Genomic DNA, 18,072 nt, shown 5'->3' with positions numbered 1-18,072 from the left:
AAAGAGACACCAAAGGGACTAAAATAATGAAACATTAATTTCGGCTGCAAGAATGCCAATGTTGCTGACCCTGCCGGGTTATTGCAGAGCGAGATTAATTATGCAGATGTGCTCCCCTAGGCTTTGGAGTTGAAGTGCCCTGTTGTAATTCACTGCAAGATCATTCATGTAGCCAGCATATTGATATGATTATTATTCCACCAAGGTTTTATCCGCCCCTAGACAGTTACAGAACAAGCATCTCTCATTGACTTCTTATTTAAAATTCTCAGGGCCACAGCAGGCATTCAGATCCTTTTGTTGGAGATAGTTACAGATCAATGGCATGAAGCAACATGGGATTTTCTTTAGGACATGAAGAATGCTGAGACTTTCTGCTAAGCAGAAGGTAGACATTCAGACTATAGTAGAAAATGGTGCTTCTGTGGCCCCGTATCTCTAACACAAATTTTTAAAATAATGACAAGAGCAGAGAGGGAGCATGTAGTGGAAAGATTAGGAGGTTTGATATCATGGTATCTTACTTTGAATACTGGGGTCACATTTATTAGCTTCCCTGGTGGTTCAGATGGTAAGGTATGTGCCTGGAATGTGGAAGACCTGGGTTCAGTCCCTGGATGGGGAAGATGCCCTGGAGAAGGGAATGTCTACCCACTCCAGTATTCTTGCCTGGAGAATTCCATGGACAAGGGAGCCTGGCGAGCTATAGTCCATGGGGTTGCACAAAGTCAGACATGGCTGAGTGACTAACACTTTCACATTTATTATCAGTGGAACTTTGGAAAAATCACTACTTCTGTAGAATGGGATTGACATTAAATACCATACTCTACAGAGCCTTCAGAGGTTTAAATATGTGTGGGGAAAAACAAACAAATAAACAAACAACTTTTTGAATGGCAAGTGTTTTAAAAATATTTTTTGTGCTGATGAGAAAGGCTTCCATTCTTGAACTGGCAGTGTCGGCATAACTGAACATGCGTTTTATGGCCCCAGTGCTTGGGTAATGTCCTATTAACTTCTATTATCACCAGTACTGCTACCTAGGGCAGAATGTGGTAACCATGCATTGATACAATTAGTGGCTCCAAGGAGTATATGGCCTTGAAATGATGTGCAGAATAAAATTCTTATTCTGAATCACTGTTCTCTAGTACATGGTTTTAGGGACTTAATAACTGCAAGATAATACTCATCTAATTAGAATCTTTCAACAAGTTTTCCTTCCTGTTCTATGCTCGGTGATAAAAAGTAATTTTTGTTTTAATTTTGTCCTAAATGTCCATCTTTCTATGCCTGGTTGCATTTCAGAGTGTTACCTGTGTTCAGAATCCAGCTGTAAGGCCATCCAGTTCAACCACTCCCACCCAACTTACTCCCAACATTAAAGCACAAGGAATCAAGTAATTCCTTCCTTAGAGCACGTTCTTTGGACTTACATGATTAATAGTAGCATGGATACACACAGCTAAACTTTTGTACAGTTATAAAAATAATGGTGATTTAGTAGCTAAGTCTTGTCCAACTCTTGTGACCCCATGGACTGTAGCCCACCAGGCTCCTCTGTCCATAGGATTTTCCGGGCATTTCCTTCTCCAGGGTGTCATCTTGACCCAGGGATCGAACCCAGGTCTCCTGCACTGTAGGCAGATTCTTTACCAGCTGAGCTGCTGTTATTTTCCCCATTTTACAGCTGAGAAAACTAAGGCACAGACAGATTAAGTAAGTAACTTGACCAATATTCCATGACTACTAAATGGCAGAGCCAAGGATTGGAACTTTTGACTAAAAGTGTAAGCTTTTAGCTGCAAGGTTAAATTAGCAAAGTGTATGCTGGAGATCACTGCTAGGTTTTGATTTTCCTGATGTCTGAGATATATCATTAGTAAAATCTGTTTCATCCTTTAGCATTTAGTACAGAAGGTCCACATAGGGAATATTCAGGTACTGTTTATTAGCTTTGCATTGGGAAAAAACACCCCTAAAAGGCTTATAGTGCAGCAATGAAACACCCCTCTTGTACTCTGTTAGTATTTTTTTTAGTATATGTTCTGCCGCCCTGTTCTATTTTCTTGTCAAAGCATTTTACAATCTTGTATTAAGTACTGCCTGAGCACCTTTCTGTGAGGACACTTTTTTTCCCCTAAGTAGCTGTATAGTGAAGATAAGGCATACTTGTTGAAATTAGGGTCACTTGAGTCTTTAGTGGTTTATAGATCAGTGCATAATAGCCCTATAAAATTCCAGCTTACTCTCATTCTGATGAAAGGGGGATTGCGCGGTCTTACTCTATTTGCAGTAAAGTCACCAAATGTCAAATGCACATATAAAGGGTTATTGCCAGAACTCCCCCACCTTTTCCCTCCATCCAGAGTGATCTGGTTGACTGAGGTCACATCCCAGACTATGGGACTGGTGGGTACACATTACCATCTGTCAGGATGATCCTGGTGTCCAAAAATCAGTGAAAGAAGCCATAGAATTTTATCAACAGGGACACAGACTCACACAGACCTCCTCAGTGTTAGTTCATAAGGGGATTTTCTTTAACACTTTAGATACAGAGTGAGAAGATTTTCTTCAGTGTTCTCTAGTTTTGGCTTACGTGGGTTCCCAGGAAGACTTGGAATGTTATCTTTGTGTTTCAGGGACAAGGTTGAGGATGGGAAAGGGGTGGATGCCTGGTGGGCTGTGTGCCCCAGTAGACAGAATGCTTGACGCTAGAGGCGTCCTGAAGCCCCTGTGCTTTCTCACAATTGGCACAGTGTCAGTCTGGTATGTGAGGAGTCTTCTGTGAATGTTCTGCTTTAGCTTTTGATTTTAACTCTTCTTAACCAAGCCAGCTGTGGAAACTGAGGCACCAGGACAGTTTAGTGCATAGACAAAGTCACACAAAGCAGGACTTGGGACTTATTCCACCTGTATCTCTGTGTAAGTGAAAATGAGGAGCCCCCAAGAGCTGCAGGATCGGTTTTAGTAGCTGAAGCTACTGAAACATCCAGGTCCCTGAACACAGGTGAAGCTCCATTCTGATACGTGATCTCTAGGAATCCAGTCTTTTTTTTTTTTTTTTTTTTAATTTCTCTAATGGGAGCAGGGGAATGACATAGGGACAAGCTGTTGTGAAAGGACGAGTAACTTGATGGGGGATTGCTTGGACGCATTCAAGTCTAATTACTGAAACGTGTTTCTTGATAAGGAGTCACAGAACTCGTAGCGACATCTATGTAAACCCACTGCTGGAGGAGACTTCATTCTCTGCATGACCTTTAGCCTTACTGAAACCCAACATTCATGTGAATATGTGTGACAAATAAAACATCAGCACTTCTTATTTGCATCATAATTCACCATTACGGCTTCCCTAATAGCTCAGTTGGTGAAGAATCTGTCTGCAGTGCAGGAGACCCTGGTTCAGTCCATGGGTCGGCAAGATCCCCTGGAGAAGAAATAGGCTACCCACTCCAGTATTCTTGGACTTCACTTATTTCTCAGCTTTTAAGAATCTGCCTGCAATGCAGGAGACCTGGGTTCAATCCCTGGGTTGGGAAGATTCCCTGGAGAAGGGAAAGGCTATCCACTCCAGTATTCTGGTCTGGAGAATTCCAGAGGCCAAATAGTCCATGGGGTTGCAGAGTCAGACATGACTGAGTAACTTTCACTTCACTCACCATTCATAAAACTTTTCATAAATTTTATCTAATTTGATCCTTATAAGAGCCTATGAAGTATTTATTTATTTTTTTTGAAGTATTTATTATGTTATTTTATTAGTAAGAATATCTGGGCCCACAGGGATTAAGTAAAGTATCCATGGGAGCACAGTTAAAAAGTGACCAACAGCAAACGAGAACTGAGGTTGACTGTATCCTGGGAGATGCTCTTTCTACCACCTAGCAATTGCCTTAGGGTTATATATGTTCATTATGTAACAGCATTGAACTATTATACAATTGACACAAACTTGGAGTCCTAGCCCCAAAAGAGAGGTAAAAAGAGAAAAACCTGAATAAAACAGATTGGACAAAAATTTCTCAGAGCTCTAAGGGAGATATAGATATCTGAACTGAGTTTTCAGAGAAAGCATCAGTTCAGTTCAGTCCGCTGAGTCGTGTCCGACTCTTTTCGACCCCATGAATCGCAGCACGCCAGGCCTCCCTGTTCATCACCATCTCCCGGAGCTCACTCAGACTCACGTCCATCAAGTCCGTGATGCCAGCCATCTCATCCTCAGTCGTCCCCTTCTCCTCCTTCCCCCAATCCCTCCAAGCATCAGAGTCTTTTCCAATGAGTCAACTCTTCGCATGAGGTGGCCAAAGTACTGGAGCTTCAGCTTTAGCATCATTCCTTCCAAAGAAATCCCAGGCTTGATCTCCTTCAGAATGGACTGGTTGGATCTCCTTGCAGTCCAAGGGACTCTCAAGAGTCTTCTCCAACACCACAGTTCAAAACGCATCAATTCTTTGGCTCTCAGCCCTCTTCTCAGTCCAACTCTCACATCCATACATGACCACAGGAAAATCCATAGCCTTGACTAGATGGACCTTAGTCGGCAAAGTAATGTCTCTGCTTTTGAATATGCTATCTAGGTTGGTCATAACTTTTCTTCCAAGGAGTAAGCGTCTTTTAATTTCATGGCTGTAATCACCATCTGCAGTGATTTTGGAGCCCCCAAAAATAAAGTCTGACACTGTTTCTGCTGTTTCCCCTTCTATTTCCCATGAAGTGATGGGACCAGATGCCATGATCTTCGTTTTGAGCTTCTGAATGTTGAGCTTTAAGCCAACTTTTTCACTCTCCTCTTTCACTTGCATCAAGAGGCTCTTTAGCTCCTCTTCACTTTCTGCCATAAGGATGGTGTCATCTGCATATCTGAGGTTATTGATATTTCTCCCGGCAATCTTGATTCCAGCTTGTGTTTCTTCCAGCCCAGCGTTTCTCATGATGTACTCTGCATATAAGTTAAATAAGCAGGGTGACAATATACAGCCTTGAGAAAGCATGCATAGTTTAATTCCAACCAGTGGCAAGAAAAGAGAGAACCCGGAAGGGCTACAGAGGTGAGGTGGAGCTTTAGAACAGCTAGGATTCATTCTTTCCCTGGTTTAGTTTCAAGTGGAGTTAGGTGATTCTGAAACGCAATTGCATCTTGTGGGCTGAAGATTAATAGGGAGTTAAGGCTGGGGCTCTTCTTCTTCTAATTAGAACTGTCACTATGTATTTCAGTATTTTCAGTGGAGCCCTAAGAGTTTTAATGCATCATAAAGGAGTTCATGGTGAGATAACTTTGGTTAATGCTGGGTTAAAACAACTCAACCACAATATTTGCTTGGTAAATGACCTGAGCCTTTAAAATGTTAATGTATACTGTGAATCTCTAAGAAAGAGATACATGACATATTACTTTTTAAAATCATATGGTCACATGATCCTTTGGCAGAATGTTCACCATAAGATATGATAGTTTTTATCATGCATTTTGGTGTGCTTGTGTTGTATTTGATCACTTACTTGTTCTTTTCTTTACTTTTCTTTCTGTTTATTTTGTGTTTAGAAGTCTGACTTTGCTCTCAAACTATGAGATCCATGATTATAAGAGCTGTGTGTTTTATTTCTGTATACTGCACAGTTCCTATTAAAGTGTATGAAATGGGAGTTCAATGAACACTTCTGGGTTTGAACAAAATTCAGTTCTGTATACTCAGAAGCTGGAGCTTGCAGTCTTTATGGAGAAACCTATGAAAACTTGGCTGCAGTTTTGTTCGTTGTGGCCTCTCTAACAGTGTGTAGATGAGGTCTGTCTCTAGACAGCCTGCCAGACTGGATCGTGATCTTCAGACCACCCCTTTGAATTAGAGAGGTTATTAGTGGCAATGAAATTTAAGGGGAGAAAAACCTCACATAGTTAAGAAGTTTTTCTATACTGAAAAAATTAATGAATTTCCTAACCTGGAGGTGACTAGATCTTAGCCTATAAGGTGATGTGACTGTTTTTTGTCAGTGGTGGTTAAATTTCATCTAATTCTGTACCTGAACTTCAAAAACATCACCTTTCCCCAGTGACCTGCTCCCTCCTCTAGGCTTTCACATGCTATGAAATGCTTCTGCTGTAGCCCTGTTCTTTAGACTCTAGTAATTTATATGCCTTAGAACTGCAGGCTCCACATGAGCACAGGGGACATTTCCATTCTTTCTTCTCCTTCAGATTGTGTCCAGAGCTTGATGAATATTTGCCAAGTGAATTAGCACAAATGTTAGGCTCATCATAAATATTTCCCCCCTCTCCACGGGCTTGAGGTTCCCTGAGATGCCTCTCTGTCATATTCTGTGTTGGATTTTAAGCTGCTTTGTTGATTTACAAAGTTATATTGTTATTCTATGCCTTTCTCTAACCTCTCCCTGTTGTTATAAATCACACTTTTAATTTCAATCAAGCAAAGATTTTTTTCCCATAGGTATAATATATTAACACTAAAGTACAGAAATATTAAATGTACAAATTGCTGAATTTTTATAAATAAATGTACAAATTGCTGAATTTTTACAAATCCCCTTCTCCAGAGAATCTTCCCAACCTAGGGATTGAACCCAGGTCTCCCACATTGCAGGAGGATGCTTTACCAGCTGAGCGACAAGGGAAGCTCAAGAATACTGGAGTGGGTAGCCTATCCCTTCTCCAGTGGATCTTCCTGACCCAGGAATCAAACTGGGGTCACCTGTATTGGGATCACAAGAATTGGTGGATTCTTTACCAAGTGAGCTCTCAGGGAAGCTCTAACACTAAAGTATGTAAATATTAAATGTGCAAATTGCTGAATTTTTACAAATGCATCATCATGTAACTGGGCTTCCCTGGTGGCTCAGTGGTAAAGAATCTGCCTGCCAGTGCAAGAGACATGAATTAAATCCTTGGGTCAGGAAGATCCCCTGGAGAAGGAAATAGCAACCCATTCCAGTATCCTTGCCTGGGAAATCCCTTGGATGAAGGAGACTGGCGGGATACAGTCCATGGGGTCACGAAAGAGTTGGACATGACTTAGTGACTAAACAACAACAGCATCATGTAACCATCACCTGACTAAGGAATAAAACATTACCTGACCTTGAGAGCCTCACTCTTTCTCCTCTCTGTTAATACAGCCAAAGGCTATCCATATTCTGCTTTGAATTAAGTCATTTAATAGACTTTAAGATCTCCACTCCTTCAAATGTTTAAAATCTAAACAAACAAACAAAAAATCCCATCTTATCATAATAAAAACCAATGTTGGTATACTTTTATAATAGTATGAAGTAAAGTAAAGTGAAAATAACTCAGTCATGCCTAACTCTTTGCAATCCCAAGGACCATAGCCTCCCAGGCTCCTCTGTCTATGGAATTCTCCAGGCAAGAATACCAGAGTGGGGGTAGCCATTCCCTTCTCCAGGGGATCTTCCTGACCCAGGGATCAAACCTGGGTCTCCTGCATTGCAGGTGGACTCTTTACTGTCAGAGCCACCCCAGAAGCCCCTTATAATAGTATAATACTTTGCAATTAAAGTTTTCCACGTGTCACATCATTCTGATCTTCTACAGCTGCCCTACCATTTGAAAATGAGAGATTAGAGGTCTAGAGAAGGTAACCATCTGAACTATGATTTTTCCAAGCTTAAGTTTTTTATAAAGTGAATCATTACAATCGTGGCTTATCTGTAAGTTACAGAGGCCCGACTTACAATCATGACTGCTTTTCCAGAAATAGTTTGGAAACTAAAGTTGCACCTGGTATGTTCAAAAAATAGGACATGGCATGTTTTGCTTAATGGTCAGTGATCAACCTGAACCAAGTAATTTGGTCTGTTCTTTGTAAATGCTACTAAAAATATCTCATCTGTCTCCTGTGCCACAATTTCTGAAGTGTTTTTCATATATTGCCTCATGTAATAAGTTAATTATAAATGAAATTTGCTGAGAGTTATTTATGTTCCTGGACAGTGCTAAGTACTCTACAGGAGTTATCAAGTACACTACTCCCAACAAACTGATGAGGTAGGTATTATTAATAGTTCTTTCACCTCATGTAAAACTCAAGCCTCAGTATCCATAAGTACAGAATAGCTATCAAATTGTTCACCTACTTAGGAGAATGTACATTGGAATACTCTTCCTGCCCTAAGAAGGGTCCACAGATGTTAAATTAGTCACTGAGACAGTGACCAGGTTATAACTTTAAGTGTTTGCTGTGAATGATTCTCTTGTCCCAGGCCATCCACGATCATACAGTGAGACCTAGTACACCAAGTTCAGTGCACTTTCACCTTCTTCTGACTGAAAACCTTGTTCTAGTTCTCTTTTGTGAAAGGTGAGACTTAATGATGCTATTTCTTCCCTCATCCCATGGAGTGTGTTGCTATTCAAAATATTAAAGAACAAAAGGAAATCAACCTGCTCACATTCTATTCCAAGCTTCTAAAGATGGCAGGTGGTATATTCTGTTATATATGTCCTCTCAGAGTTCCAAACACTTTGAAGCTATTTAGTTAGAAAGAAGAAGGCAGTATCTAAGAAGAGTGTGCTCATGTTTTCTGAACTCTGACTCTGCTGTGGTATCGAGGTTACCAACGCTGGCTTGATGTGCTGGAAGTTGGGACAGTTTCATTGATCTCTCCATGTGCCTCCACTGCTAGGCTTTTTTGGGAACATTTCAGACTTAACGATAGGATTGTGTTACTTTCAAAGTGAAATTTGAAAATAGAAACCAAATTCGGGTTAAAACAGCTTTCATTTATTTAAATTGTCTAAAGGGGTTCACAACTCATTTGTGAAGCTTTTTAGAAATAAAAATCATGTGACTTACACATATCTTGTCAAATTAATATGCAATAAAATTGGCTTTTTTGGAAGTACAACTCTATGAATTTTAACTTATGGATAGCCTCGTTTAATCATTGCCCCAGTCAGGACATAGAACTGTTCTGTGTCCCAAACAACACCCTTGTATTGTGTCTGTAGCAGGAGCTACTGTCTCTAGCCACTGATCTGTTCTATGTCACTTTAGTTTTGTCTTTTGGAAATGTCATTTAAATCTGGATGGTGGATATAATATTGAAACTGGCCTTTTTTTTTTTTTTTTTTCCCCACCCAGCATAATGCCTTTGACACTCAGCTGTTGTTATCAACAGCTCATTGTCACACACTGATGCCAAGGAGTCCGTTTTGGGATTGTACCAGGGTTTGTTTGGATTTCTCAGGTGGCTCAGTGGTAAAGAATCTGCCTGCTCGTACATGAGATATAGAAGGTTCCTGGTTCGGGAAGATCCCCTGGAGGAGAAAATGGCAACCCACTCCAGTACTCCTGCCTGGAAGGTCCCATGGACACAGGAGCCTGGTGGGCTACAGTCCATGGGGTCACAAAGAGTTGGACACAACTGAGTAACTGAGCAGACACAAACACACACACACACACACACACACACACACACACACACACACACACACAAGGATTTATCTGTTTCCCAACTGAGGGACATTTGAGTTGTTTCTAGTTTATGGCAATTAATAATGGAGTCACTATAATCATTCATGTATAGGTTTTTGTCCAAACATAGTTTCCATTTCTCTTGCATAAATAGCTAGGAGTAGGATTGCTAGGTTCTATGGTATATGTGCGTTTACCTGGCTTCCCTGATGGCTTAGATGGCAATCTGCCTACAATGCCGGAGACCTGGGTTCGATCCCTGGGTTGGGAAAATCCCATGGAGGAGGACATGGCAACCCACTCCAGTATTCTTGCCTCGAGAATCCCCATGGACAGAGAACCCTGGAGGGGCTACCATCTATTGGGTCGCAAAGAGTTGGACATGACTGAGTGAATAAGCACACCCAACTGAATAAGAAACTGACAAGTTGTTTTCTTAAGAGGCTGTACTATTTTGTAGTCTCAGCAGTAAGAGAGTTCCATTTTGTATTCTCTTCAGCATTTAGTATTGTATTTCTTTTTTCTTTTTAAGATTAGTTATTTTTATTTTCTGATGTGGACCATTTTTAAAAAGTCTTTATTGCATCTGTTACAACACTGCTTCTGTTTTATGCATTGTTTTTTTTGGCCAAGAGGCATATGGGATCTTAGCTCAATCACCAGGGATCAGACCTGCACGCTCTATGCTGGAAGGCAGAGTCTTAACCACTAGACTGCTAGGGAAGTTCCTACTGTCAGCATTTTTTACCTTAGTTTTTCTGAAAGGTGTTTAGTGGTATCTCATTTTATGGTTTTAATTTCCATTTCCTTATAGCTAATAATGTTGAATTTTGATAACATACCTCTTTAAGACTTTTGACTTTTTTTTATTTTATTTTTATTTTTATTTTTTTTTTAGTTTTAAACATGAACCCCCCTCCCACCTCCCTCCCCATAACATCTCTCTGGGTCATCCCCATGCACCAGCCCCAAGCATGCTGCATCCTGCGTCAGACATAGACTGGCGATTCAATTCTTACATGATAGTATACATGTTAGAATGTCATTCTCCCAAATCATCCCACCCTCTCCCTCTCCCTCTGAGTCCAAAAGTCCATTATACACATCTGTGTCTCTTTCCCTGTCTTGCATACAGGGTTGTCATTGCCATCTTCCTAAATTCCATATATATGTGTTAGTATACTGTATTGGTGTTTTTCTTTCTGGCTTACTTCACTCTGTATAATCGGCTCCAGTTTCATCCATTTCATCAGAACTGATTCAAATGAATTCTTTTTAACGGCTGAGTAATACTCCATTGTGTATATGTACCACAGCTTTCTTATCCATTCATCTGCTGATGGACATCTAGGTTGTTTCCATGTCCTGGCTATTATAAACAGTGCTGCGATGAACATTGGGGTACATGTGTCTCTTTCCATTCTGGTTTCCTCGGTGTGTATGCCCAGCAGTGGGATTGCTGGGTCATAAGGTAGTTCTATTTGCAATTTTTTAAGGAATCTCCACACTGTTCTCCATAGTGGCTGTACTAGTTTGCATTCCCACCAACAGTGTAGGAGGGTTCCCTTTTCTCCACACCCTCTCCAGCATTTATTGCTTGCAGATTTTTGGATCGCAGCCATTCTGACTGGTGTGAAGTGGTACCTCATTGTGGTTTTGATTTGCATTTCTCTAATAATGAGTGATGTTGAGCATCTTTTCATGTGTTTGTTAGCCATCCATATGTCTTCTTTGGAGAAATGTCTATTTAGTTCTTTGGCCCATTTTTTGATTGGGTCGTTTATTTTTCTGGAATTGAGCTTCAGGAGTTGCTTGTATATTTTTGAGATTAGTTGTTTGTCAGTTGCTTCATTTGCTATTATTTTCTCCCATTCAGAAGGCTGTCTTTTCACCTTGCTTATATTTTCCTTTGTTGTGCAGAAGCTTTTAATTTTAATTAGATCCCATTTGTTTATTTTTGCTTTTATTTCCAGAATTCTGGGAGGTGGATAATAGAGGATCCTGCTGTGATTTATGTCTGAGAGTGTTTTGCCTATGTTCGCCAAACTCCTGAGCTACTCGGACCTGGGAAGGACTTTTGACATTTTAAAATTGAGTTGGTTGTAGTGTGATTCCTATAACTTTATTCTTCTTTGTCAAAATGGTTTCCTATATTTAAGGTATTTCTCTTTCCATATAAATTTTAGAATCAACTTGTGTATATCTGTAAAGATCTTTCTAGAATTTTTGATTGGAATTTCATTAAGTCTGTCAAATAATTTGGGGGAGAATTGGCATCTTTTATATGTGGAGTCTTATAATCCATGAGCATGGTATATCTCTTGTATTTTCTGTTACCAATATGAAAATACCAGAAACTTAGTGGCTTAAAGCAACATCCAAAATTAATTAAAAATCATTTATTAACACCAGAGATTCTGTGAGTCAAAAGTGCAGGTTAGTATGGTTCAGTTGGTTCTCTGCTTAGGGCCTTACATGGCTAAATCAAAGGGATCAGGGTTGTCAGCAAGGTGGTGTTCCATTCTGGAGGTGCTTAGAAAGATGACTCTTCAAAGTTGTTGACCAAATTCCACGCACTGTAGCTACAGGCCTGAGGTTCTTATTTCCTTACTGGTTGTCAGGTGAAAATGAAGAGGAACTTTAAAGAGTCTCTTGATAAAAGTGAAAGAAGAGAGAGAAAATGCTGACTTAAAACTCAACATTCAAAAAACTAAGATCATGGCATCCAGTCCCATCACTTCATGGAAAATATTTGGGGAAACAATGGAAACAGTGAGAGACTTTATTTTCTTGGTCTCTAAAATCACTGCAGATGGTGACTGCAGCCATGAAATTAAACAATGCTTGCTCCTTGGAAGAAAAGCTATGACAAACCTAGACACCATATTAAAATTAAGCACAGACATTACTTTGTTGACTAAGGTCTGTTTAGTCAAGGCTATGGTTTTTCCAGTAGTCATGTATTGATTTGAGAGTTGGACTATACAGAAAGCTGACCACTGAATATCTAATGCTTTTGAACTGTGCTGTTGGAGAAGACTTTTGAGAGTCCCTTCAATTGCAAGAGATCAAACCAGTCGGTCCTAAAGGAAATCACTCCTGAATATTCACTGGAAAGACTGATGCTGAAGCTGAATCTCCAATACTTTGGCCACCTGATGTGAAGAGCTGACACACTGGAAAACACCCTGAGGGTGGGAAAGATTGAGGGTAGGAGGAGAAAGGATGAGGATGAGAGGATGTATGGCATCACTGACTCGTTGGACATGAGTTTGAGTAAGCTCTCGGAGTTGGTGATGGACAGGGAAGCTTGACGTGCTGCAGTCCATGAGGTCACAAAGAGTCAGACATGACTGAGCAACTGAACTGACTGTCAGCTGAAGATTTCTCCAGTTTTTTAATGCAACTGGCATTCCATGGCATGTTTCCATATTTATCTTTCAATATCAAAGACCTATAGCATTCTTCTCTTACTTCCCATTTCTTTGGATCATCCTTTACTACATTTCTCTGGCTCATCCTTTACTACATTTCTCTGACTTTAGCCAGAGAAAGTTGTCTGGCTTTTAAGGGCTCATAATGCAGAGTTCCAAAGAATAGCAAGGAGAGATGAGAAAGCCTTCCACAGTGATTAGTGAAAAAAAAATAGAGGAAAACAATAGAATAGGAGATCTCTTCAAGAAAATTAGAGATACCAAGGGAACATTTCATGCAAAGATGGGCTCAATAAAGGACAGAAATAGTAGGGACCTAACAGAAGCAGAAGATACTAAGAGGAAGTAGCAAGAATACACAGAAGATCTGTAAAAAAAAAAAAAAAAAACTTCATGACCAAGATAATCACGATGGTGTGATCACTCATGTAGAGCCAGACATCCTGGAATGTGAAGTCAAGTGGGCCTTAGGAAGCATCACTATAAACAAAGCTAGTGGAGATGATGGAATTCCAGTTGAGCTATTTCAAATCCTAAAAGATGATGCTGTGAAAGTGCTGCACTCAATATGCCAGCAAATTTGGAAAACTCAGCAGTGGCCACAGGACTGGAAAAGGTCAGTTTTCATTCCAATCCCAAAGAAAGGCAATGTCAAAGAATGCTCAAACTACCACACAATTGAACTCATCTCACATGCTAGTAAAGTAATGCTCGAAATTCTCCAAGTCAGACTTCAGCAATACCTGAAATGTGAACTTTCAAATGTTCAAGCTGGTTTTAGAAAAGGCAGAGGAACCAGAGATCAAATTGCCAACATCCGATGGGTCATGGAAAAGAGAAAGAGAGTTCCAAAAAAAGCCTATTTCTGCTTTATTGACAATGTCAAAGCCTTTGACTGTGTGGATCACAATAAACTGTGGAAAATGAAAGAGATGGGAATACCAGACCACCTGATCTGCCTCTTGAGAAACCTGTATGTAGGTCAGGAAGCAACAGTTAGAACTGGACATGGAACAACAGACTGGTTCCAAAGAGGAAAAGGAGTATGTCAAGGCTGTAAATTGTCACCCTGCTACTTAACTTATATGCAGTGTAGATCATGAGAAACGCTGGGTTGGAGGAAGCACAAGCTGAAATCAAGATTGTCGCGAGAAATATCAATAACCTCAGATATGCAGATGACACCACCCTTATGGCAGAAAGTGAAAAAGAACTAAAGAGCCTCTTGATGCAAGTGAAAGTGGAGAGTGAAAAAGTTGGCTTAAAGCTCAACATTCAGAAAATGAAGATCATGGTTCTGGTCCCATCACTTCATGGCAAATAAATGGTGAAACAGTGGAAAGAGTGGCTGATTTTATTTTGGGGTGGGGGGCTCCAAAATCACTGCAGATGGTGACTGCAGCCATGAAATTAAAAGACGCTTACTCCTTGGAAGGAAAGTTATGACCAACCTAGATAGCATATTCAAAAGCAGGGACATTACTTTGCCAACAAATGTTCCTCTAGTCAAGGCTATGGTTTTTCCAGTAGTTATGTATGGATGTGATTGTTGGACTATAAAGAAAGCTGAGCACCGAAGAATTGATGCTTTTGAACTGTGGTGTTGGAGAAGACTCTTGATAGTCCCTTGGACTGCAAGGAGACCCAACCAGTCCATCCTAAAGGAGATCAGTCTTGAGTGTTCATTGGAAGGAGGTTTGTTGAAGCTGAAACTCCAGTACTTTGGCCACCTGTTGCGAAGAACTGACTCATTTGAAAAGACCTTGCTTCTTGGAAGGCAGGAGAAGAGGGGACAAGAGAGGATGAGATGGTTGGATGGCATCACTGACTCCATGTACATTAGTTTGGGTAAACTCTGGGCGTTGCTGATGGGCAGGGAGGCCTGAAGTGCTGCAGTGTATGGGGTCACAAAGAGTCGGACATGACTGAGCAACTGAACTGAACTGAACTGAATGGTTAGTTCAAGCCCATTGTGAATAATCCAATATAATCTCTGTATTTTAAACTCTATAATCTTAATTACATTTGTAAAATTACTTTTGCCAAGTGAAGTAACATTACGGGTTCCAGAGATTAGGGCATGAAGGCCATCTTGACAACCACGTATGGTTTCTTATCAATGTTTTGTAAATTTCAGCATACAGATTTTACATATGTTTGATTAAGCTTTTTAGTTGAACATTTTAGTTTTTCTTTGAGTTATTGTAACCATATTAAGAAAATCTTTATAATTGTTCATTGCTAGTTTATAGTAATATGTTTAATTTTTGTACATTGAGTACACGTTCTGTAATCTTGCTAACCATATTTAGTTCTATTTATAAATAGATTCCTTCGGACTTTCTATGTGGAAAATCATGTCATCTGTGTATAACCTTATTGCATGGGTAGATGCAACTTCTAGAATGATGTTGAATAGTACTAGGAGTATCCTTTCCTTGCTCCTTAAAGCATTCAGTCTTTTAACATTAGATGTAATGTTAGCTGCACGTTTTTTATTAGATGCTCTTTTGCCATTTGAGTAAGTTCCCTCCTATACTTAGGTTCCTGAGAATTTGTATCATGAATGGGTATTGAATTCGGTCAAGTACTGTTCCTGCATCAATTGATATGATGATGTGGTTTTTCTTCTTTAAATCTGTGAAAATACTGAAACCATCTTGAATTCCTGGGATAAACTCTGCTTGATTGTAGAATATCTGTAAATTTGTTTTCTTGTGCTATCTATGGTAGGTTTTGTAATGAGAGCAATATTGATGCCATTAAACGAATTGGAACAGTTTTGTCCTCTTTAATTTTCTGGAGGAAATTGTGTAAAATTGATGTTATTAATTCATTAAATGTTTGGTAGAATTCACCAGTGAAACCACCAATGCTTAAATATTTATTTTTTGGAAGATTTCTACCTACACATGCAATTTCTTTTTAATAATTATAGGACCATTCAGATTGTCCATTTAATTTTGGGTGAACCTTGGTAACTTGTGGTTTTTGAGATGGTCCATTTTATCTAAATTGTGGCATTTGTGTGCCTAGAGTTTTTAGTATTGCCTTATTATAATTTTAATGCTGTGTAATCAGTAGTGAAATACCCTCTTTTATTCCTAACGTTAGTGATAGGTGTTTTACTTTCCTTCTTGATTCTCCTGGCTAAAGATTTAGCTATTTTATTTTTCTTTTCAAGGAACCAGCTTTTGGCTTTGTTATTTTTTCAATGCATATAATTATTTCTGGTCTAAAAATCTTTGAGAAAGAGAAAAAGGAGGCAACAAAGGAAGAGATGGTTGATGGCATCACCAACTCAATGGACATGAGTTTGAGCAAATTCCAAAAGATAGTGAAGGACAGGGAAGCCTGGCATGCTACAGTCTATGGGGTCTCAAAGAGTCTGACACAGCTTAGCGACTGAACAATAGAAATCTTTATCTCCATTCTTTATTATTTCCCTCATTTTGCTTGCTAGGTTTAGTTTTTTCTTCTTTTTGTAGGTTCTTAAGGTAAAATATTAGATTATTTTCTTGGGATCTTTATTATTTTTTTATTGTGAACATTTAATACAGAAAATTATTCTCTAAGCACTGATTTAACTGTATCCCATGCATTTTGGTATGTTGGATTTTCACTTTTGCTCAGTTCAAAATATTTTCTAATTTCCCTTGAAGGACCTAAGCTACTCCATTTTGTTAAAGAAGACTACATTTTGTAAAAATTCCCAGAAAAGAGCTTTGTGGAAATCCCTTAACCTCACCCCACCACCCTGGGACCAATCAGAACCCGTGGCCAGCCTGGGAAATGGGAACCAATCAGAACCCAACACCTAACCCTTCCACAGAAGGTAACCAATTAGACATCTCCCAACCCAGAAACTCCTGTTTTTCAAATTTTTCGCACAAGAATACCCTATATAAGCAATGAAACCCAGAGCTCAGGGCTCCTCCCTATACCTGCTGCTTGGTAATAAAAACTCTCTTGCTTTTGCATCGGATATCGGCTCCCTGGTGGTCATTGGGAGATTTCTCGACTTGGGCCTAACACCCTCAAGACTTGCTCTTTGTTCCATGTATTATTTAGAAGTATATTTTTTAATTCCTAAATCTTTGGAGATTTTTCATGTTATTTATTTATTTATATTTATAGTTTAATTCTATGGTTAGAGATATACTTTGAATTCCTTTAAATTTGTTTAAGTTTGATTTATGGTGCATGATATTGTGGTGAATGCTTATGCATACTTTAACAGAATGTGCTATTGCTTCCAATTTAGAGTCTTCAAAAAGTTGCTCCATGTACTCTCGCCAGGTTTATAGCTACATTCATTAAGAAAGACAAAGTGGAATATGCTTACTTCATAATACCCAGATTCAGAGCCTATTATGTTACTTTGCTGAAAGGTTTTGAAGCAAAACCTGCTCAAACATTATCAGTATATTAGAAAAAGGAAAAGAAAGATCTAGGTGGAATTCAGGCTCAAGGAAGTAATTGGGCTGCAGGGCTGATCCTGCATGTGGATGACCATCTAGCTTCTGTGACTTGGTGTTAATGTCCAAGTATTCAGTGGACAAGTCAAAGCGCAGGGTATCTGTCAACGACAAATGAAGCAGATAAAGCTTCATGGTTAGAGGAGGTTTATCCAGCTTAGAGTAAGATATTACAGGGAAAATAAATGCAGGCTCCTAGAACAGAGTGCTACTAAGAACTAAGTTGAAGGACCATGCCCCAACCAGGTTGCTGAGATTCAGAGAGTGGCTATGATCTAATTATGGAGCTGCATATGGAATTAAGGAAACCAATGGATGAATCTAGTCTGTGGTCTTGCGAAATACTGCTGTATAGAAGGAAGATTGAGCAAATGATGATTCAGAGATAATCTGAATTATTATCTAGGGGTAGATAGCCTAGTTTCAGCCTATCTCCCGGTCAGTGAGAAAATCCAGTGATCAGAGCAAACTCAGAGGTAAGGAAATTTTGAAGCTTAATGTCGCTAGAGAAGGCAGACACTGGAAAGATTAATTTGCATGGATAGATGTTAAAGTGAATATGTAATCAGTTCAGTTCAGTTCAGTTCAGTTCAGTCGCTCAGTCGTGTCCGACTCTTTGCGACCCCATGAATCGCAGCACGCCAGGCCTCGCTGTCCATCACCAACTCCCAGAGTTCACTCAGATTGATGTCCATCGAGTCA

General features: G+C 39.6%; 1 protein-coding gene across 4 annotated transcripts in view; it reads left to right on the top strand.

The window, feature by feature from the left end:
- Positions 1–18,072, top strand: part of IL1RAP (interleukin 1 receptor accessory protein) — a 153,929-nt gene that overhangs the window by 33,898 nt on the left and 101,959 nt on the right. Inside the window, exon 2 of one of the 4 annotated variants that reach the window (XM_060404764.1) lies at positions 16,555–16,727. The exons of the other annotated variants lie outside the window; for them this stretch is intronic. The gene's annotated coding sequence lies outside the window, so the exon portion shown is untranslated. The remainder of the gene's footprint in view (positions 1–16,554; positions 16,728–18,072) is intronic. 4 annotated transcript variants of the gene reach the window in all.

The sequence above is a fragment of the Ovis aries genome, chromosome 1 (genome assembly GCF_016772045.2).
Source record: "Ovis aries strain OAR_USU_Benz2616 breed Rambouillet chromosome 1, ARS-UI_Ramb_v3.0, whole genome shotgun sequence".
Classification (NCBI taxonomy): Eukaryota; Metazoa; Chordata; class Mammalia; order Artiodactyla; family Bovidae; genus Ovis; species Ovis aries.
This window is presented reverse-complemented; position numbering and strand designations above follow the sequence as displayed.